The sequence below is a fragment of the Portunus trituberculatus genome, chromosome 46 (assembly GCF_017591435.1).
Source record: "Portunus trituberculatus isolate SZX2019 chromosome 46, ASM1759143v1, whole genome shotgun sequence".
Taxonomy (NCBI): Eukaryota; Metazoa; Arthropoda; class Malacostraca; order Decapoda; family Portunidae; genus Portunus; species Portunus trituberculatus.
In genome coordinates this window covers 20,964,527-20,987,760 of record NC_059300.1, presented here as the reverse complement: position 1 = coordinate 20,987,760, position 23,234 = coordinate 20,964,527, and the positions used below count along the sequence as shown (strand labels likewise).

Genomic DNA, 23,234 nt, shown 5'->3' with positions numbered 1-23,234 from the left:
ATAGGTGAACAGACAGCTGTGTTGGCAGTGCACAAAGTCCAATGTACAGTACTGTTGTAGATACTTCAGTTAGTAAATCTATAGCCAATCATCTGTTAACAAATTGTGTAGCTAGAATGTCTCCTGAGGAACCAAGACTTTCATAAGAATGTACATGGTTGCAGCATTCATTAGGGATAGCAAGGGTTAGACAGGCTTGGATATCAACCATCTACACGACAACTTGTATGATCATGACATAGGCTACATAGAAAAATTTTAGGAGAAATTTATCGGTGAGAGATGAAGATTCATACAGTGAACAAATAGCTATCATTCTTCCCAAAAGTTATGGCACTAACTAAAATATTAGCCAATGAACTGAAAATCTGCACTACTTCCTCATGAATTTCTAGAAGTGTAGTCAAAAGAAGACACAGAAGGACACCTGCCACCTCAGGAGCAGCAAAGAGAGGTAAAAAATTTTGATCTCCAAACTACACTCAAACTGTTTTTTTCCTTCTCTTTGCAACTTCATCTCAAGTTTCCTCTCCAACAGTTTTATTGCTGCTAAGGTAAATGGCCACCGTCCTTCTCCTAAATCTATTAACAGTGACATTCCTCAGGGTTCTGTCCTGTCCCCTACTCTCTTCCTATTATTCTTCAATGATCTAAGTCATACTTCTTGTCCTATCCACTCCTACACTGATAATACCACCCTATACTTTTCCACGTCTTTTCAGAGACAACCAACCCTTCAGGAAGTAAACAGATAATGCAGGGATGCCACAGAACGCATGACTTCTGATCTCTCTAAAATTTCTGATTGGCGCAGAGAAAACTAGTATTGTTCAACACCTCAAAAACTCAATTTCTCCATCTATTAACCTGACACAACCTTTCCAAACAACTATGCCTTCTTCTTCAATGACGCTCAAATGTTACTCTCTTCTACACTGAATGTCAACAGTTTGTCCTTTAATTATAATCTAAACTGGAAACTTCACATCTCTTCTCTAACTAAAAACAGCTTCTCTGATGTTGGGTGTTCTGAGTCATCTCTGTATAAGGGCCTTATCCGTCCATGTATGGAGTATTCTTTGCATGAAGGGGGTTCTGCTCACACTACTTTATTAGATAGGGTGGAATCAAAAGTTTTTCATCTTATTAACTCCTCTCCTCTGACTGACTGTCTTCAGTCTCTTTCTTACTCACAATTTTGCTATTTTCATGCCAACTGTTCTTCTGATCTTGCTGCGTAAGCCTTTCTTCTTCTCTCAATCACTCATCCCTTTCTCTAGTTAATTGGAACTCTCTGCCTGGTTCTGTAATTCTATCTTCCTATGACCTGAATTCATTTAAGGTGGAGGTTTCTAGATATTAATCCCATTATTTTGGCTAACTCTCTCGGCATTGTTTGGGGGAGCAACATTTAAGTGGATATTTTTGTTTAATTGCTTTTCTTACCCTTGACCAATCTTTCCCTCTTACATAAAAAAAAAAAAAAGAATGTATGCTACCTTGGGTGTAGTAAAGGGAATCATAGAGGGACACGTGTTGCCTCAAGCATCCTTCCTTAGAATAAATATTACAGGAATTATTTTCATGATTTAGCATTCTTTTGAAATGTATTTGTTTTTGACAAAAAATAGCCTCTTGAATACTGCATATAGAATGGCTTAAATAGATATGGACACACAAATTGATATAATATTGTTTGTCAACTGCTAGATGGAGGTTCAGAGTTAAAGCTGCTAATTTGTGCATGTATGACTCATTTTTAAAAATCATCCTGTAGCTATAAAAATTCAAGACAATGATGCAAATGGGTTTGTTCTCTAAACCTGCATGTCATGCTTGGGTTCATTATTGACCATGTATGATCAGATCATTGTGTCCCTCTATGACAACAGTTGTTCCACTTAGTTTAGTCTAATATGAGACTGATTCCTGAGATCTCTATCTACAGGAGGTTGGAAATTGAAGAATCTTTTGTTCAACTACCTCAGCCTTACATTATCTCACTTTTATTGCCAATTCTTAATTGAAATACCACAGTAGTAGTTGGCCTCGATTTCTCATTTTCCCAAATGTGCTGGAAAATTCCAACAGAGTAAGCAACTGCCTCCCTTGAGTGCAAACAAACATCCCTATCTCTCTATTCATTGCATCGACAACCATACTCTACTTACACTAGTCTAAAGTTCCCTTGCCTTTTTTCGTTATAATTATTCTTTCTAACAGGAAGTACATTAATGATCACATTAACTATCCTACAGGTAGTACAAAGAACTTGAAAAATAATCATCTTGGGACCTGGCAGTCATTATGGTTTTGACATCTAAGGTGTTGGTTGTCCTTTGATCTCCAGGTTAAGAGTTCAGTCCCAACTACTTGTATATCAAGGCTAAAGATTCATCCCACCTTCACATGTTTTCAGAAATTTCTTTGAATGGCCCAAGAAGAGGCTCCCATACACTATCTTCTTTCCCTACAATCTATCAATTCTCCTTCCATGTCTCCATGAACATGAACAGAGCTAAGATATTTATTGATCAATTATTTATATCTTTAATTTACCATTCAATTACATTGGAACATATGTACAGTACATAACCTGCAGCAGTAGCAATCTTTGATGCAGTCATTGTAGATGACATCTTAAGGTCAGTCCTCAGGTATTTTTCCCATGAAAGAGGTGTTTATATCAAAAGAACAGATAGAATGTGTAAAAGAAGAAGCATCAATCTTTGAGATCCCATGGAAAATTAAACTGAAACCCCGGCCTTTTCAGCAGCTAGAATTGGTTCTGCTTGATGGTAAATGAAGAGAAATGTATGGTAAAGAAAATAGTGAAAGATGCAAACTGTGGGTAGAATACTAGAATCTTTGATGAGAAAATAGCTTTAGTAAAGGAAAATAAATGCTGCTGTAATTTTTTTTTTTTTTTTATATACTGGGTGGTTATTTACTGAAAACTAAACTGAATTTTGTAGAAACACCCCAATACACAACCATGAGTTCAAACAAGGGGCTTTGTTCAAGGATAATGATATTCCTCATAATTAGCACCAAATACTGGCAGCCATGATGGAAAGATTTGGACATGATATATGAAAGGTTATTCAAATACTTCAGAATTGTTCCTGGAACATTACTGCCCTTAGATTTTCTTTCTTTATTTATTTTTCCATAAATTTTTCATTACCATCCACTATTACCTCTACTTACTGGAAGTGCTCTATTCTTCAGTTTTTAAAGTGGTTGATCATCAATCAATTTTAGAACAACACAACATAATGAGTTATCATCCATCTTCCTTTGTTATTATCTTCACTTGCTAACTCTGAGAGCAGTGAAAAAACATGATTCTGAGCTGGACTTGCTTGCCTTCTCTGACTTAAAAGCCACGGTTGGTAATAAGTGGATCCGAGTAGTAATAATTACCACTTATTCCTCCTATAGGAAAACCCACTATATGTAGCCTATACGTAATGCTTATTCATCCTGTCTTTGCTTTTTTTTTTTTTTTTTTTTACCCGGCTACACTAAACGCTACAATCAACCAGCCTGGGAATATAGCCATATGCCTCGCGTCCCTGCATAGATGTACGTACGTATTTCTTAGCAATCACAAGCTGTAAACATCTGCCTTTCACGAGAGTTATTCCTTTTTATATTAAAATTCAGAGTTCCGTGGCTAGGTAGTCCTTCCAAATCTCAGAGAGAATCTACTAGTTTTTTTTTTTTTTTTTTTTTTTGAGGGCGGCGTTCATGCTTAAACATCCTTCTATTGACTTCATAACTATTACTACATTTTGCCTTAATGCATTAATTACTTCATCACCGTTCGTGACAGCACATTTTACTGCGCTAACATTTAAGAAGCAGACATAGCTGCAGCACATATTGAGCCTTTCATGACCATCTGCTTGTTCCATCTAAATACAATTAATGTTTTTTACCTCTGTGAATTTACTTTCATGAGGATATAAATTAAGTTGATACTATTGAAACATACTACATAATAAACAAAGAATTTCCGACCATTAAGAAAAAAAAAAGTAATTAAGTAAACACATTGTACAAAAGCTCATATAGCATGCTCTCAAGTTCGACTGGCGACTCGAAAAATACAGGGCAGGTAATGGGAAGTGAAAAGGCACTATATAGCTGTTGAAGGTTTTAGAACATAAATGGCCTTACTTTATCTAATACAGCAACGCGTACATGGATCAAGTAACCCTTCCTTGCTAAAGACGCGGTGCGACCCTTCTTTCACGTACCATCCTTTCTGTATCTTTATCTGATTTGTTTATTTGTTAAATTCTCGATAATTTCGTTCATATATATATATATATATATATATATATATATATATATATATATATATATATATATATATATATATATATATATATATATATATATACTACTCAATTTACATAATCAAAACTTCCTTTAGTAAAGTATTCCACTAGTCCATGGTGTTTAAGGCATGAGATTTAAAGATCTTTTTTTTTCTTTTTCAAGAGAGAGAGAGAGAGAGAGAGAGAGAATGTGTGTGTGTGTGTGTGTGTGTGTGTGTGTGTGTGTGTAATTCACATCGGTCGCCTGCTGATCACCCAGCCAGTCTTCCCCATTACGGAGAGAGCTCAGAGCTCATAGACCGATCTTCGGGTAGGACTGAGACCACATCAACACACAACACACACCGGGAAAGCGAGGCCACAACCCCTCGAGTTACATCCCGTACCTATTTACTACTAGGTGAATAGGGGCCACACATTAAGAGGCTTGCCCATTTGCCTCGCCGCTTATCTGGACTCGAACCCGGCCCTCTCGATTGTGAGTCGAGCGTGCTAACTACTACACTATGCGGTGTGTGTGTGTGTGTGTGTGTCACCAGAAGGCACTACACTACAGGGTAGCCTGTGATTTTGGTCACGTTATAATTACAAACCTCATCACTTAATTATACAAAGAAATATATATATATATATATATATATATATATATATATATATATATATATATATATATATATATATATATATATATATATATATATATATATATATATATATATATATATATATATATATATATATATATATATATATATATATATATATATATATATATATATATATATATATATATATATATATATATATATATATATATATATATATATATATATATATATATATATATATATATATATATATATATATATATATATATATATATATATATATATATATATATATATATATATATATATATATTTCAACAATGATGAAGTCCTTGCTTAAATATAATAACTGACTATAGCATTTTTGTCAACCATGTGGCTAGGATACCTTGAATGATTGCTATAATTATCTACTTTGCTACATAACCACGCTGTAGGTAATACGCGCATGACATAGAAATAGCTGTAACTTTATAATCCACGGGCACATTTGTGAGTTACTGAATAAAGAACATGAAATAAGTGAACCCATTCTAGTATGTATGTACAGTACATACTAATAGTAGACTACCTACACAGCACGTACTGCGAAGGGAATCGGTTGGAGGGTCGGGAGGGGGCAGCGTGGGGTGAATGAACTCTACTATCGATCATTACCACTACTGTGACTACTATTTCCTTGCTACTTGCGCCTTTAACGAAAAAGAGAAAATAATATGCGAAACGTTTCAATTTTCGCTATCATAGTATTTGAGAGAGAGAGAGAGAGAGAGAGAGAGAGAGAGAGAGAGAGATTTTTTGTATATTGTTACATCGTTGCCTTTGTTTTTGCTCCTGATCATCAGATTCTATTACCCCGTAGCTTGTAAATTGCACGCTAAAAAAAAAAAGAAAGCATACCTGTTCTACTTACCTACCTACCTAGTCTATCTATCTATCTATCTATCTATCTATCTATCTATCTATCTATCTATCTATATATATATATATATATATATATATATATATATATATATATATATATATATATATATATATATACATATAGATAGATAGATAGATAGATAGATAGATAGATAAATTGTCATTAATAACATAATAATGTCATTCAGGAGGTTTCCTTTGATATTTCAGTATTATATCACTAGATGAGGAGCAGAAAATTGAGTGTCTTACTGGTGTTTTCAAGTCTCATCACAAGTTTTCCATAAAGTGAAGTTGTTAATGCCATCAGCAGCATCTCAGGATGAACCAAACGTGTCTTGAATAAATCAATATAAGGCATTGGAGTGTACATGGAAAGCATTCCCGAGTCAAAATTCTCGGAGGCGAGATAACTTTTGTGGAGTTGAATGCTATTCCTTCCTGTGACCTATTCTTTTCTATATAAATTTTGTGGTGTATCTGCTTTCTTATCTTTCATTTCTTTCATTCATATGTTTTATGAGTCACCATTGTTTGTGTTTTCCTTTTTTTTCCTTTGTGTTATATGGCTATGTATTAAGTGCTTTAAGTTAAAATAAAGGAAGGTAGGAGTGAGCGTTTGCAGTCTAATTTTCCCTTTCTTTGATTAACTTCTTGTTTTTCATACAGTCATTGCTATTTTACGTGTTCTTATCCACATCAATAAATTTCTAGGACAGAATAAGTTCATTTTGGGTGTATATAAAGGAATATTGCAATGGGTGGCCGCTGGTCATGGCGTCTATACTGAGGCTCGAGAGTCTAGAAAGCTGCTCTTCGCTTTGTCTCTTGGCCAGGGAGGATCGACGATTTATATTTTTCGCTCTGTTGCATTAACTGGGAGCGTTTGAACTATTAAAACTTTAAATGATAATAGAGTAAACCTTCCTTTTTCCACTTCAAGCGTGTGAAAAACATTTGATATCGGGAAAGGCCTTCAAAATCGTGTGAAAACAGTGTGTATGTCCGTGAGCGCCGCGGGGAGTAGATTGGACGGCTGTTGAGGCGCTCCAGTTTTTCTTCCGTAAGGTAAGGTTTTTGCTCGAAAGTAATGACTTGTATATGTTTAAAGGCATTATGAATGGCTGTTCTATTACAGGATCAACGTTTGGCTTGGGGAGAAGGTGTCCATAAAGTCCTAATATAATGGACTTTACAGCCAAGGTCACCCGCAGCCCGAGTCACCTCGGCCTTACACCGTCACTTTTTTTTTTTTTTCCTCGAGCTTTGGTTCACCCATACAGTGTTTCACCATAAATGGTATTTAATTTGATTATTCATTTATTTATATATTTACGTCTTGTTGTAACTACTGGGTGCTTCGATTTGATGAAATTATCGACATATGCAATAAGTAACATTAATCCATCCTCTGTTCTACTTCTGCCTCATATGGTAGTGGTATTACTAGGTCATTTAAGATTGCTCCTGTGGTAGTAGTACCTACATAGTTGAAGTGCAATAGGCTTGAGACACTTAAACCAAACTACGTAGAAATACCTCCATCCTTGTTGATGCAGGCGTTGTGAACACCTCTCGAGGGGCTTCCCATTGGTTAGTGAGTTGTAAGGTTTGATGAATAAGATTAAAAAAAAAAAAAAAGCTAGGTAATTCTTTCTTTTCCAGATAATTCTTGAATGGTTAGGCTGTTTTATTCCTTTTCCTCAGGTTTTTGAAAAAAAAGTTTCTGTGATGGCAAAAGAAGGGTGTCAAAACATTTAAAAGAAATGATTGCCAACAAGTAGACTTAATAAATATTTGAAAAAAATAAATAAATATATATATATATATATATATATATATATATATATATATATATATATATATATATATATATATATATGCATCTTAGTCAAAGCCATATTATACTGGGCACCATTGTCAGGATGCATTTCTGTACTGGAAGTATTGATGATTTAATTGTGCTTGTTTAATTGTATTTTGCCAGTGCATTTCATGGTGAGCCTCCAGGGATCTGTGAACCCTGAGTCCTCAGCTTAGATCTTGGGGTAACTCACATGCTGCTAATGTGCCAACTCAATTATAGCTTAACATTTGATATTAAGGTCTAACCTGAGAGCAATGTCTAACACCTTCCAATACAGTCCTATCTTCAACTTTTCATACAAGCCTGAGATGGGAGAATGGATAAAATCAAATAGAAACATTTCTGCTGCTCTGTTTTCAGGGCACATTAAATTAGATAAGATTTACTTGTAAGTCCCTTTCTATCTTTTCTCTACTGTTTTGTTAAGTTTCTTCTTTTGCATCACCATGTAAAGCCACACAGAATACTAACTGTAAAGTTAAGCCTGCTCACTCTGTCTCCGTTTATGTGGACCTTTGAGGTTTTGTGGTTTATATTAGATTATTTTCTATCCAACAGTCAGCATTCTATCTTTATGTGCTAGCTATCAGTGCTCTGTGGGTCAAGAGGTAGTGTGTCCTGTTTCCAATTAAGGTTCATGAACACTTGTTACAAAATCACACATTGATTTTATTAGACATTCAGATGATGCTAGGGGAGATTAAGGTCAAAGTAGATCATAAAATACTTCCCTTAGTCAATAAGTAAAATTTCTTGGGGGTCCTTTCATTGTTAAATTTGCCTCTTAAGAAATAATATGCCTTTGAAATAAAAATTGATTAGTTGTTTGCTTTTATATAACAGTTATTTCCCCCAAAGACTTAAACTGAAATGCATAAGATGGGGTTAACACAACCTGTGACATGATAATTGGTAACAGACCAAAGTACATAGTTCAGACTTTATATTGCTAATTATTCAACAATTATTTTCTTAGCTTGTTACAAACTGGAATCAATATTTCTTTTCAATAATTTTTTTTATCCTCAGTATTTCGTTATGATCACACTACTTCAACATTTCACAATATTTGTGCTTGCCAATCCATATTGCTTCAATCTGCAAGCACCTGACTTGCATCTCATCATATCATATTTAATCCTTTTAATCTATGTTTAGGCCTTGTTGGTTCATTGCAGCCAGATGAAACAATATTCTTATTAAATATTCAAATTTATAATTTTCAGACTTGAGTCTCTCTCTCTCTCTCTCTCTCTCTCTCTCTCTCTCTCTCTCTCTCTCTCTCTCTCTCTCTCTCTCAGCCTACTGTTTGTTTCAGTTTTTGCTCTGGACCCTATAATGGTCATCTCCCTTTAACTCCTTCAGTACTGGGATGCTTTTATACCATGAGTTTTGGGTTTGACTAGAACATTTTACTTACATTATAAACTGTCTAAGGAAGTCAGAAGATTAATGGTCACTCTTCATTATTTTAATCCCCACATAAGTTTCTGAAGCTGTATCAAATTGCCAAATAGTAAGAATAAATATGGAAGTGTGTCATTGTACTGAAGGGGTTAAGGAGGTCCTTGAAACAGCCATCATATAAATAAAGGGGTTCTTCTATCTACTTGTCAATATCCTTTACTATCTTTGTGAAAGCATTTTGTGTCCCCATATATCCTATAATTTCATCCAAACCTTGTATGTTACAGTTACCTCCTTCTGTATCTTTGTAACTTAAACCAATATATATATATATATATATATATATATATATATATATATATATATATATATATATATATATATATATATATATATATATATATATATATATATATATATATATATATATATATATATATATATATATATATATATATATATATATATATATATATATATATATATTATGTTTAATTATGCCTTACATATGCTACATTAGAAAAGAAGCGACTGCCTTTTGGGCAGTATTTTGTATATCATGAATTTTTACAGTATTGTTTGCAGATTTTACTTACATAATCATGTATATTTTTTTTTTTTTTTATGTAGGAGAGAAGGCCAGCCAAGGGCAACAGAATGTAAAAAAAGGCCCACTTGAGTGCTGGTTCTCTATAAGATATGTAATGGTTAGCCAAAATTAGGGAGCAAATGTCTTGAAACCTCCCTCTGAAAAGAAGTCAAGTCATAGGGAGATGAAAATATAGAACCAGGCAGGGAGTTCCAGAGTTTACCAGTGAAAGGTATGAATGATTGAGAGTACTGGTTAACTCTTGCATTAGAGAGTTGGACAGAATACGGATGAGAGGAAGAAGAAAGCCTTGTGCAGCAAAGCCACAAGGGGAAGAGGCATGCAGTTAGCAAGATCAGTAGAACAGTTAGCGTGAAAATAGCACTAAAAATAGAAAGAGATGCAACATTTCGGTGGTAAAAAAGAGACTGAAGACAGAGTCAGTCAGAGGAGGGGAGTTGGTGAGACGAAAATCTTTTGATTCCAACCTATCTAATAAAACTGTGTGAGTGGAAGCCCCCCAAGACATGTAAGAGTACTCCATACAGGGGTGGATAAGGCCGTTGTAAAGAGTAAGCATTTGGATGGGCAAGAAAAACTGTTGGAGACGGCCCAGAACACCTAACTTCATAGAAGCTGTTTTAGCTTTATATATATTATATATATATATATATATATATATATATATATATATATATATATATATATATATATATATATATATATATATATATATATTATATATATTTATATATATTTATATATATATTTATATATATATTTATATATATATATATATATATATATATATATATATATATATATATATATATATATATATATATATATATATATATATTACTTACCATATACATACAGACCCCAACCAGCTTCTTCCCAAAAATACCAACAGTAAAAGCAACAGTAAAAGTTGGCAATACATTATGCATTTAGCTGTATGATTACTTGCATATATATGTGTACAAAGAGTAAATTTCATATATGGGGTTTAATGTCATGCTATTATCAAATGTTACTTGTTACTTGGGGTGTTTGTTCAAGGCTCCGCTCCACTGCGAGGCAGCGCTCAGCAGAGCCTCCCTCAAAAGCAACTAGCATTTATAATTATCTTTAATTTCCATGCCGTTAAGATCGTAAACTTCCTTGAACAAATATGTCTTCAATTTCTTTTTGAAGATATCGATCCTGGCACAACCTTTGATATCACTCGGCAGTTTATCGTAAATCCTTGGTGTGCATCTTGCAAATGCTCGGCATCCCTTATCAAGGTTATATCTTGGCTCATGTAGTCTGTACGGGTCTGCATCGTGTCTCAGCTCCATCGTAGTGTCATGGTGGAATGTTTCCAGTAAGTTCCTCAAGTACTCAGGTTTTCCAGACTGTAAAGCCTGATAAGTCATAACACTAATCTTGTACTCAATTCGTGCTTTAATTGGCAGCCAATGCAGATCTATCAATATAGGTGTTATCCTCTCACAAGGAGAGATGGCTATAATCAGTCTGGCAGCTCTGTTCATGACAAGCTGTAAGTCTTTTAAGAGATATTTAGGCAGTCCATAATACAGAGAATTGCAGTAATCCAATTTGCTTATCACATGATTATGAACCAGCATCTTCGTAGTTTTCTCATCCAAGTATTTTCTGACAAAACCTATATTTTTCAGATGGTATCTTGTCGTCTTAACCCCACCTGCTGTATTTGATGTTTCATAGATAACAGAGGTGGAAGTCTCTGATCTTGCTTATTTGTAAATAACATACAGTGGAGACTCAATATTCGAAATTAATTAGTTCCAAATGGCTGTTCTAGTATCAAAAAGTTTGACTATTTATACTTATAAATCAGGTAATTCATTCTAATCTTAGCAAAACCTTAAATAAAAAAAATTACAATGTAATGTTTTTATAATTTTGATTTGCACATACTGTAAGTGAAGGTTGGTGATGGATAATGTAGAAGAGGAGGGGAGAAGGGTTGGGAGGAGGAGGGAGGTCATGTGAGTATGAGTCACCATCCATGAAAACATCTGGTAACTTTTCTCCTGGTGTGATTCCTGTGAACCCACTATGATCTGATTATTTTCTGAAGATCATTTAGGCGTTGACTTTTTGGGGTGATTTCCTAGCCTGCGGCACTGTCACACTTGTACCAATATGCACCTCAAGTCAGGTACTTAATACTTCAAAATTGAATGATGTAGTATATATACATTGTGATGCTCTAAAAAGGCAAGTTAAGAGTAATTTGTGTTTATTTTTAAATATATTTTGCATTATTTTTTGCAAACACCACAATACTTGACAATGTTTCCTCCGAGCATTGTCGCATCCCTTTGGGTGACCAAGTGAGGTCACAGGTCAAACTGACCATGTTAATCCATGGGTCACTTCCTCTCCCATTACTAGCCAGGATAGAAGAGAGAGAGAGAGGGAGGGGGGGGCAGCTTGACTGACTGACAGGCAGATTCTTTTCTCAAATTTTAATAATTCATAAGCTAGTATAGATCTCTGATAGAAATATTGGCGTTTTCAGTAGCGTCACCGCAAGGCCAAACATGTTTGAGTTCACGCTGAACAGGACAGTGCTGAGGTCACCGTCGGTGGTGCCAGACGACCGTGTCACTGCGATCTCAATCTCTGGGAGAAGTTATCGTACACATCAGTCGCCTGAGCCAGCACTGTGGTCAAGACGTAAACACAGCAGCATAGTGGAAGAGTTTGGAGATTTATTCTTTGATGGGGAGTATTATAGTTCACCAGTGTTTCATCATTTGTATATGCCGAGGGCTGAGCAGCGCAATACTCATAAAAAACAACAGGTCTTCAGTCCTGGAAGTGGTTTGATCTACGCGGGCTTGTTTTGAAGGTGTTCCATTGTAGATGTATGGCTGCGGTTTTCTGACGCCTATATAATTGAATTACGTCAATAATTAGCAGATAATCTATTTTTTACCATCATTCATTACTTTATGATATAAGGATTTGCAAAAATTTTATAATTTTTTCACCTAATAATAGAAAAGTAACTCCATTATTGTATTGAATTCACGACTAGAAGAATGGAATCGGACAACACCCACAACAAGGACGTATAGATGCGACATGTCACCAGCTACCACCAGCTCCTTAATTTATTTCACGCCGTATTTTTTATATCGGTTCTCTCCAGGATGCCGCACAACATGTAAACATAAATCTACATCTACAGTACCCACTTCTATGGCCTAACATACGTCTAACTATTCAGTTTTATTCGAAATGTAACTCCTTGATCTCATTCTATGAGGTTGATGGGGTTGCTCCATGCTGATTGGCTAAAAAGCGTTTGCCAAACGAGCAAACGCTTTGGAAAGGCGTTTGCTCGCGTTTGCGAAAACTTGCCTCCGTTTGACTCCGTTTGCCCCCAGCCGCTCCGCTACTGAAAACGCCTTATATTTGCATGAAATATAAATTCTATATGTAGAGAGAGAAAGAGAGAGAGAGAGAGAGAGAGAGAGAGAGGTAGTGGTAGTGGTAGTGTTTGGGAAGCAGGGTTCTCATTGACACATAGGCTCTGATCTCGTAATTTGCCCAGCACAAAGTTTGGCAGCACTGCAGGCCAGGAAATCCCCGAAAAAGCCAATGCTTAAACAATCTTCATAAAATGGTCAGACTATAGTAGAGGACTGTGGCTCACTAACACTTGCACTCTCACTAGATTCCTTATTTTCAGCACTAATTAGTCTCTTGGGTGCCATTATAAGTTTTTTATTTAAAAACTACTGACAGAACCCAGAAGAATATTGATTTTTCACAACTGTGGCAGGACTAAGGATGCACACTGGTATTGGGTATGCTGGAATACTGGTATCAGAATGGGACAATGGCAGTGAGAGGCCAAAGCTTTGTTTACAATTATGTGTGTGGCAGTTCAATTATCAGATACAGTATTTTCATCACTAATAAGCCTTTGGTTTTAATATAAGTTTTTAAATGAAAAACCACAGACAGAATGCAGGAGAATTTTATTCTGACAACCACGGCAGCACAACTAGTGAAGAGGGGAAGGGAGAGGCCAGAGAGCCTTTATTTGTGTGGACGTTTGACTATCAGGTATTTTTTCGAGTATTAAATTGAACTTTTCTACCATTAAGACGTTCAAGTATTGAGTCTCCACTGTACTGTAGTATGATTTTCAAGGTTAACTGTTAATTGGTTACTAATGCACTACCTATAGACAATTCTAAGTTCATTATTTGCTGTGTGTATTGTGCTATTTGTATTATCCGTGAAATATACAATGTAGAATCTGCAGCAATTTATGATATTGTTATAAATCTAGTAAATATGCGACATAGATCATTAATATAAATGAGGAACAAGATTGGACCTATGACATTACCTTGAGGGACACCATATTCAATAGGATGTGGCAACAAAACATCATTCTGAAATTTAGTAGACTGAGATCTGTTCAACAGATAATCTTTGAACCATTCATGTATTCATATTCCATAATGATATAATTTTTGTAATAAGATATGTTTAAATGTGTCAAATGCTTTGGTAAAGTCTATATATATACTCAATATTGATTTTTGAGAGTCTAAGGCAGTGTATGTATCTTCCGCGAAATTATTCAAAGCATCAAAAGTACTCTTTCCTTTGCGAAATCCATGGTTTTTGAGAGTCCACGGCAGCGTATATATCCTCTGCGAAATTATTCAAGGCATCAAAAGTACTCTCATTTGTAAAATCCATACTGTTCAGGTATTATTATCCACTTTTGAACAAGAAAATTAACTAGGTGTTTTTCATGAATTTTTCAAAGATTATTGAAAAGACACTAAGTATTGATATAGGTCTGTAGTTTCCAACATCATTCTTAAACCCCTTTTTTATAGTTAGGGATAACAGTAGCATGTTTATCCTTCCTAATAGACTGATTGAATAAAATGGAGATTGGGATTGGAATATGGATCGTGTTATTTTTCTTTAAAGACGCAGGTATCTCATTTACATGACCTTTTTTGTTCTTTAAGGAGTTAATAGTATCAATAACATGATCAGGAGTAATAATGAATAGTCTCCATGAATAGGATGTAATGGGTTACTAGTGCTTGGAGACATACTGTTCAAGTCTGGGAGCAATACTTGTATAAAGATGATTGAAAGCCTTGAACTTGGCATTGGGTTACTGATATTAATACCAACTTGTGTTATGAATGCTGGATTATCCGTTTTATTCTTTCTCTTGTAATTCATTGATAGATATGAAACTCGTGTTACTTTGAGAGCTTGAAGTTTATATTTGTAATTAGGGAAATGATGAATTCAGTTTGATGCAATGAAGTATACCATATAGGATTGGACAATTAGACGCACCCTAAATGAAAAATCATATGTTAACATGCAGTTATGTAATGAAATAGTACTGATTTTAATCAAGCTAACAGATTATTATTTTGATTATTTGGAGCATAGGTAATGGAAATACTGACATTCTGAGACTTATTTTTCACTAGTGAGATTGCATTGAATAATGCCATATGTTAGTTCTATTTTTGTGTTAAGATAGACATCATAGAAAAGGAAATTTTTTTTCAATGATTTATTAAATTACCATCATCGGCATTTCTCAAAAAAGACAAAAATGGGCTTAAGGGGATGAGTGTAATCTAGACATTATCTGGTTATTTAGTCACTATGAAAGTAAGAACTAGTAACTTTGGTTATTAAGGTTTAAACTTCAAAAGGAATTCCATAAATTTATTCACAAAGTAATGAATAACACTTGGCAGTCATGTGGTAGTAATAGTGAGTATTATAAGATCTTTTAGGATGTTTAAATATATTTAAAGGAAATTATATGATATTTCAGTTACTGTACATATGTAGGCTAAAACAATCATAGTGCTCAGTGTTTCAGTTAGGGAAAAGCCCCAGATCATAGCCCAGGACCTCTTGACCCTTGCTTTCTTCAGGGTATTATACTGTTGTTACATATAATTTACTGCAACATTCCACAAATTACCTAGTACATACCAATGTACTTTACAAATTACAATTATGATTAAGAGAAGAAATGTTTTAGTGAAGCTAAAATAAAATCACAATCAGATTCCCCTTAACCCCTTCAGTACCAGGACGTGTTTTCAAATTCCTTCTGGTGACTATTTGCTGATTTGATATAGCTTCACAAATTTAGGTTGGAATTCAAATAGTGAAGACTGTGGCCATTTATCCTCTGACCTCCATACAACCTTCCTAATGTCATCAAAATGGTCTAATGGTACACAAATCTCAAGGTAAAAATATGTCCCAGTACTGAAGGGGTTAATTATTTCCACTGATGCAGACTCATACACAGTAAATCAGCATCAGTAAACAGCCTCCTTATGTTCTAACTAATGTAATTTCAAAGGAATAAGGAATTTGAAAGAATTTTAGTAAATACATGCTTTTGTGTTGAAAATATGTTAACTATTTTGAAGGGATATGAATAGATGAAAAGATAGCAATTTAGGAAGAATATACCAAATTGAAGATGGAGAAGTAATCACAAGTTCTATAAAAGTTGTGGTAAAGGGTGTTTCCAAGAGGTAATAAATGAAGTAAAATGAGTAATGCATTTGAAATATACATACTATACTTCAAGACAAACTAGAAAACTAAAAGTTAGTGGATAATTTGTTGATGTGTGCAAGTTACATTTTTATTTGGTAAAATATGTGCTGTTTTTGCAACTCACTATTTATTATTATTATTCTAAAAGCCTTGGGTTACTGGAGAGTTCTTGAAACTGAAAGAAGGTAGCAATTGTTTTCTTGAATGATAGAAAGGATGGTTAGAGTGTAGGAATTATGTTATGGTAGATTTGTTGTGTGTAGTGGGAAAATAGGTATATGTGTATGGGTGAATATTGATAGATATGGTCTGGCAGATAAGAATGAAGAGACTAGTGATAAGCAGGAGAGATTTCAGAGAGGCAGGAGTATGAATCAGAGGTTTGCATTGGGACAAGACTTGGCTCTTATGGATTTATAAGGGGTAAGAGCAAGTTTTATTTTGTAAGTAGTGTATTATTTGTTTTGATAATGAAAATATTATCAGATAACTAAGAAATAGGCACAGAAGTTGCACACATTTTTTTGGCTGGCAAAGTTATCACCAAGGTAAATGTTAACCTGATAACCCACTTCTGGGAATTACTATATGTGTAGGGATAGTTGGAAAATTAAGCTCTCAACTCTGATGTTAGCTATAAGTCTCTACCTGTAGTATATAGGAGTAAGATGATGAGGTAAATATTAATGTTGGAAAGAGTGCAATTTGCAATATGTTAAGAACTGAGATTATCAGTTTTTCAAATTTGAATCAGAGGTGCTGAAAAACACCACCCTGGATTGAATGTCAGTGGAGAATGAGTGAGAGTGAGATAGAAAGATACATAATTGGAACCAATGCTGGCAGTGTGAAAGGCTGTTTTTCTACTCAGTGGAAGAATAGTGAGTATGAGAGAGAGAGAGAGAGAGAGAGAGAGAGAGAGAGAGAGAGAGGGCCCTGGTGGCCCTTTGTTATCCTATTATTTATGTTATATTATGTTATAAGAATGAAATGGTTGGACAGGTGCTGATGAAGACTTGTGATGTAATTCCAGTCTGTGAGTGTTCCAGGAGCATGCACCATTCATTACCTTTTGATAGTCATGGGAAGAGTTCATATTTTTAGTGGAGAAGAATAAGTAGTGGAAGAAGGATTTCTAGCTTCAGGTTAGGCTTGAAATTTGTATGACTTCAGGAATGGAGATTACATTGTATTCTGTAGTTTTGATCATTAGTTAACATTTAATTCTGTGAAGTTGTTGACTAGACATATAATTAAAACTGCCATTTACATGCAATGCAATCAACATGATATTACAAATTGCCTTCCTTCATTTTGCACATGGTCACATGCTACTGATTGACCTTCCTCTGTCCTTTTAATCTGCTTGTACATATTATTCAATCATTGTGTCTCAACATGAAACTTGCAGGTTTAACTGTCAGATGGAAACCATCCAATACTTAAAATAACACAGAGTTTCCCAGTGTTGTCTTTTTGTTTGATAATGCTTTAAAGATTTGATTTGATTGCTGTAAATTACTGACCTTTGCCATATTTATTACTTTTTGAATCACTCTTGTGTATTAATGGTATTACATTGGAACTTGAAAGTAAATTGTTAATTCTTTGCCATAAATTATCAGTAAAGAACATGTAATATTCTCTCTCTCTCTCTCTCTCTCTCTCTCTCTCTCTCTCTCTCTCTCTCTCTCTCTCTCTCTCATCTGTGGGATTCTTTCCTCAGGAAGATGCATGTGTACAGTCACATCTACAATTTTCTCCCTCCTGGAAGCAGGAGTCAAGGCCAGTCAGTTCTTGACATACTCATGAACAAGTCACCCTTTCTGTCCCTCCACCTGCGTGTACATGGCTGTTCAAATTGTTTTAAACAACATTTACACAAGGGTATGTTTGGGAGCCAGAGGGGATGGCTTATTTAAACAAATGACCAGAACTGACCTTGACTGGCTTCCAGGGAGAGGAGGAGAAATCAGTAGGAGTAGAATGTTCTGAGATTCAATTATTTGAAGCATTTATAGTTTAGCATTTGTCTTGCAGAAAAATATTACAAATCTTAGCCCTTAATTTCTTCTTTAATAATTTATATGAGTAGATGTTTCATAAGTCATGAGAATTTAATTTAATATTAAAAAGTATTATTGCTCCCATTATAGGGGGACAGCATTACAGTTCTGCAAGGGCTGTGGTGAACATAATACCCAGGGCCAGTATTCATAAACACACTAAAAGTACACTAATATTTTTTTAGTTTTACTGTCAGCTAAAAGTAATCGGTTAAAGTGTATACATAAAGAGAGAAAAAATTAGGGAACTTTTTCTAGAAGTAAAAGTAAAGTGGCTAAAGTAAAATCTAAACCCGCTACATTTGCTATGCTTAGCGCTACAATGCAACTTAATTTGCATATTTTCTCACTTAAATATCATAATGATACAAAAAGTTACAAAATAATTTTAAAATATCTTTTTAGCAAAAAAAAAAAATTGGAAACACATGCTTATTTTATGAGTTTAGTTTTGTACATAAGGTGAGTTTGGCCGCTTTGGCGAGATCTCATCCAATGCATATGCATCAAAACAAAAACAAAGCCACGTTGGAGGCAAGGAAAAGACAATGGAGTTTGAGGACAAGAAGAAGAGGGCTAGGAAGCCCAACTGGACAAGGGACCAATGTTATTTATTGGCATCCCATGTGGAAGACAATGCCCACATCATAAAAGGAAAATTTTCAGCAACCTTAACCCATGAAATGAAGCGACGTGTGTGGGTTAAGATTGCAGACAGCGTCATTGCCGCCTACCCCATGGTACGGAGGACTGCTGAAGAATGCGAGCGGAAATGGTACGCCATCAAAAACGACTTGACAGGAACAGGTAAGAATCTGTACTTGCTATGGTTACCACATCAGGTTAGGTTAGGTTAGGTTAGTTTTGTTTTGTTTTGTTTTGTTTTGTGTATGGTAGGTAACATTATATTCCATAGTTTTACTTATATATTGTGAGGGTCTTTCTTAAAGTCACATTGTGCGGTAAACTATAAATAATGAAGACAGGATATCGTGCAGTCAAATGTCATGTCTTGCTTTACCTACAAAAACATCAACAATAACTCCAAGAGGCCACTTCAATCTAGGGATGTTATCCTCTTTAATCAACACACCGTCACCCTTAGACAAATGACATTTTTTAGTGAATTTCTTTAAACTTCAGATAAATTAGTTATATAATTGTTACTCCAAAGTTTCCAAAAATGTTCTAACTTCAGTCTCTTAACACTTCTCTTTCATTCAAGTCCTTGGAAATCATCTTACATGGCTCTTGATTTACTAAGGATTTACAGTGTGGAGCTCCTCTTAGGATGAAATGAGAGGAAGTGAGATAGTGAATGGAGTCAGGGTCTTCACTCACATAGGTCACTGGTCTCTGTTTCTACTAGTATAGTTTCTAATTCACTCTTTACTTACATAATTCAGATTTAGTGTCTCTCAAGACAAACTTAATCAGGTAAAGATAAATGCTCTGTAAGCTGTAGGTGGATGGCTCGTACAACACCACAAGTAAACAACAATACATAAAATTTCTTATTAGGACAGTCAGCACAAAACAGAGGACCTGCATAATCTAAACCTGTTACATTAAAAGGTGGAGCAGACCTTACTCTTTCTTTGGGTAATGGAGCCACAGGTTGACTGTAAGGTTTGGCATCATGCTGAAGGCAACTTAAACCTTCCTTCATTATTGTCTTTGCTAATCTCCTCATTCTTATAATCCAAAAAGTATTCCATAGGGAAGAAATTAGTTTACACACCTCTGTGTTGCAAGAACTTGTGCTGAAATCTAATCAACAATAATTATCCAAATGATGTCTAATTGTGGTGCAGAGTACATAGAGTTGTGAGTGGATTCATACAGCCTGCCACTTAATACATATCCAAAGACAGACTTCATATCTTCCAGCACTATGACCACCACAACTAGAGTGAGGCATAGGTGCACTAGTGATCCACTGTGGTTTACACTTTTCACAAACTTACTACTAACATATGATCTGTCTGTACCATTATCAAACATTATCTGAACAGGGACAAAAGTACAATCTTTACTGGTCACCTGAACTTTGGCCGTTTGTTAAACAGTACAGCTACCACCTTGCCCTGAAAGAATTGCCACAACATCAGGCTTGTCACTATTAACAGGTGCTTCCTTTCCTTCACTTTCTTCCTTCTTTGGACTTGACTCCAGCTTAACACCACACATTAAGGTAAACTAAAGAATAGTATGTAACCTAACTTATATTAAACTAAACTAATCTAACCTAACTTGACAACCTAGGCTAATTGTTAGATTAGTTTAGTTTAGTTATGTGCAAGTAAGATAACATTTTATTCATTAGTTTTACTTATATATCATTTGTGATGAGACACTTGTAATATATTGTTTTCTTTTATCGTAGGTGGTGGCGGTTCAAAAGCCAAGTCAGCGACTCCACTCACTGACAAGGTGCATGCCATCCTAGGCGAGGGTAATGCCTCTATCATGGGAATACCCGACATGGATGACTTCACTAGAATGTAAGGAGACATATGTGTGATGATATTAAGTGGCAATGATGACTAGTAAACAAAGCAGATTGTTGAGCTCACTGCTACAATCATAGGCTGTTGCTGGAATCAATATGAGTACAATGATTATAATATTAAATAATATAGAAGGGAGGAAAAATAAATGAATACCAATTAAACTTCCTGAGTATGTATGTATTGTATTGTATCTCCCACAGTGACTTGTACAACACAGTGGTTGCCAGCGGAGCAGCACAGCCTACCACCTCGCAGTCCATCATAGTGGTGGATGAGGAGGAAGAGGTGGAAGAGTCCCTTCCACCCATGGTGATTGCAGCATCAATGCGGCCCAGCAGTGGCGTGGAGGCGTCCCTTCAACCCATAGTGGTGGAAGAATCCCTCCCACCCAGTGTCTCCACAGCGTCAACATTTGCTGAAAAGCAAATGCAGCTCATTGAGTGTAAGTTAGAAATAGCCCGGAGAGAAGTGAAGGCTGCAACGCTGAAGATTAAAGCTGCAACCCTTCAAGTAAAAGCTGCAATGGAGCAGCTAGATGCTGCAAAGGAACAGAAAGAGGCAGCCAAGAATATGGGTGCCTATTATGCAGAAAAGCTCACAAAACTAAAAGGAAATAAATAAATTTGTCCTTGTAAATTTGCCATGTACATTTTTAGTTTATATGAATGGTGACATTAAAAACTAAAAGGAAATAAATAAATTTAAGGGACATTTAATGTTTGTTCTATTAAATTTTCCCTGTACATTTTTAGTTTATATGAATGAACTAGAAGTAAGCTTTTATTTTTTTTTCAGAAAGGTTCAACTTTTGCCTTACCATAACAATGTGCTGGTGACCTCTATAGGAATTTCGGGGACCCTCACTCTATGAGCTGGCGTATCACTCATCATTGCTAAAATGAGAGATGACATTAGTTAAAGAGTTTAAAAAGTGATCGCTGCATGAATTTCCTGCAACTAGAAGACAGTAATGTATAAGAAGGTGAAGGTATTTGTCATATTTTCCCAAACATTTAAAAAATACTTGAAATGCAGGTTTGCAAACTGGTTCCGCATTTGTGTCACAGTACGTGCTGGGTTGACGATTCCCACATTGCCGACATCGTGTTCCCCTTCTCCCTCCTCTCCATTTGGCTGGTGGTGGTGGTGGAAGTGGTTGCCATCATCATCAGGAAGAGGAATATTTCTGTCTTTGCAGAGATTGTGAAGCATGCCACACACATAAATTAGTTTGCTGGTTTTTGTCGGGTCAAGCTGAACCTCACCATGCAGTACATGAAAGCGTCATTTCAGTTGGCCTATTCCTCTTTCCACGACAGATCTTGTTGCTTTGTGGGCTCTAAAAATCCGTAGTATATCGGTTAGGTTAGTAACCTGAAAATTATATATTCCTTTAACCAAATCATATTTTACCTTACCTAACCTTACTAGAAATGTACAGGTATATATATATATATATATATATATATATATATATATATATATATATATATATATATATATATATATATACACACACACACACACACACACACTATTCTTAACTGATGAAAGTACTGTTCTGAACCTAGTTAGCCTTGCCTAGCCTTTTCTTACGTAGTATGTTTTAACCTAACTTAGCCTAACCTAATCTAACCTAACCTAATCCACTTTAATAAAATAAAACATTTTACCTGAGAAAATATAATAGTTTTTCTCACGATACAAAATGCTACTCAGAAAAAAATAAAATGCACGCTTTATAGGGATAGGTTCAGTTCGGTAAGGTTAGGTTAGGTAAAGTTAGGTAAAGTAATTTAGGATAGGTATTATATAAGGAAATTCCCTTTATTTGGGGAAATTTTTATATTTGGGTAAAATTCGCTAAATCTTAGGGGCCATTCTTTACAATTTTTGGTTCACCCACCTTAAAACCCCATGTTCTCAACAATGCCCCCATGCTTGTGCATAATACTTCCTTCACCCCTTCCCCCCAACCCCACAAGCATGAGGGTATTGTTGAGAACACGGGGATTTTAAGGTGGGTGAGCCAAAAAGTAAAAAACAACCCCTACGATTTAGGGAATTTTACCAAAATGTAAAGAATTTCCCCAAATATATATGGAATTTCCTTATATCATACCTATGCTAAATTACTTTACCTAACCTAACCTATCTAACCTAACCTAGCCTAACCTTACCTAACCCTATAAAGCTATAAAGCGAAAATTTTATGCCAGTAAAAACAATGCTTTACCAAAAGTTAATTGTACAAACATACCTGTTATATCTGGCTGGGGGCGCA

The 23,234-nt window shown here is 35.2% G+C and overlaps 1 protein-coding gene across 3 annotated transcripts in view; it reads left to right on the top strand.

The window, feature by feature from the left end:
* The first annotated feature begins 6,664 nt into the window (after nucleotides 1–6,664).
* The window catches only part of LOC123520359, a 47,416-nt gene continuing 30,846 nt past the window's right edge, over nucleotides 6,665–23,234 (top strand). For 2 of the 3 annotated variants that reach the window (XM_045282594.1, XM_045282592.1), the window contains exon 1: nucleotides 6,665–6,949. The gene's annotated coding sequence lies outside the window, so the exon portion shown is untranslated. Of the gene's footprint in view, nucleotides 6,950–18,886; nucleotides 19,245–20,823; nucleotides 20,942–21,150; nucleotides 21,393–23,234 lie in introns of all 3 variants that reach the window. The other variant, XM_045282593.1, reaches the window with a different exon arrangement.